Raw genomic sequence first — 215 nt, forward strand, 5'->3', positions numbered from 1 at the left:
GAACACGCTTTACCTTCAGCTCACTTAGCAGTGCGTTATGTGCATCATGTGTTGTAGTGATAGAGGTCTGCAGCTTAAGAGGATGAGTAGCAGTAGGACGCTCATCATCATTTAAGGCAGCCATTACACCAATACTCATGGAACTTAATGCTTCAATTGCAAGCTGGCTGTCAGTCATAACAAACGAGACTCCATTCAGAGGTGCAAGTAGAACA

The sequence above is a fragment of the Trypanosoma theileri genome (genome assembly GCF_002087225.1).
Source record: "Trypanosoma theileri isolate Edinburgh chromosome Unknown TM35_Tth_26_V1, whole genome shotgun sequence".
Taxonomy (NCBI): domain Eukaryota; phylum Euglenozoa; class Kinetoplastea; order Trypanosomatida; family Trypanosomatidae; genus Trypanosoma; species Trypanosoma theileri.